Source organism: Penaeus monodon, chromosome 27, assembly GCF_015228065.2.
Source record: "Penaeus monodon isolate SGIC_2016 chromosome 27, NSTDA_Pmon_1, whole genome shotgun sequence".
Lineage (NCBI taxonomy): Eukaryota > Metazoa > Arthropoda > Malacostraca > Decapoda > Penaeidae > Penaeus > Penaeus monodon.
Window position 1 is genome coordinate 29,259,478 of NC_051412.1, and position 471 is coordinate 29,259,948.

At 43.7% G+C, this 471-nt stretch overlaps 1 protein-coding gene across 1 annotated transcript in view; it reads left to right on the top strand.

Annotated features, from left to right (window-relative positions):
• The window catches only part of LOC119590754, a gene marked incomplete in the record, with an annotated part of 26,818 nt that continues 26,347 nt past the window's right edge, over positions 1-471 (top strand). Inside the window, 1 exon segment of the mRNA XM_037939463.1 lies at positions 1-471.

The window sequence follows — 471 nt, forward strand, 5'->3', positions numbered from 1 at the left end:
CCGAGTAGTCGCGTTCGGCAGCCGGACAAAGCAAGGCTCCGCCGCACTCGCGCTCGAGAACTCACTGGGAAGAACGTCGTCCTCGCGCCGGGCCTTTGGGGAACTGGCCCTCGAAGCAAGACTGGTCGTGCTGAGTGTGCTTCATGTTGGTTGCTGCTAACTGATGGACACCTGATTTTGTGTTTGCAGAAAGGGATTGGCGTAATGTGCCCATGGTGATATTGAGGAAAAAGACACGTCTTATGTATACGAACTGAATCATTTATACGTTGTAAGGCAATGAAACATATAAACAAATCATCGCGTAAATAAAACTGTATACATAGTCAAATGAGTGTGTAGATGTGTAATTGAACAAAGAGATAAATGAACTTACCTGAAGTTAAGTGTAATTACAAAAGAAATTCTTTACTACCGAGTAAAACCTACAACTTGAGATAAAGTGCATTTATGGGGCACTGAAAAGAACGA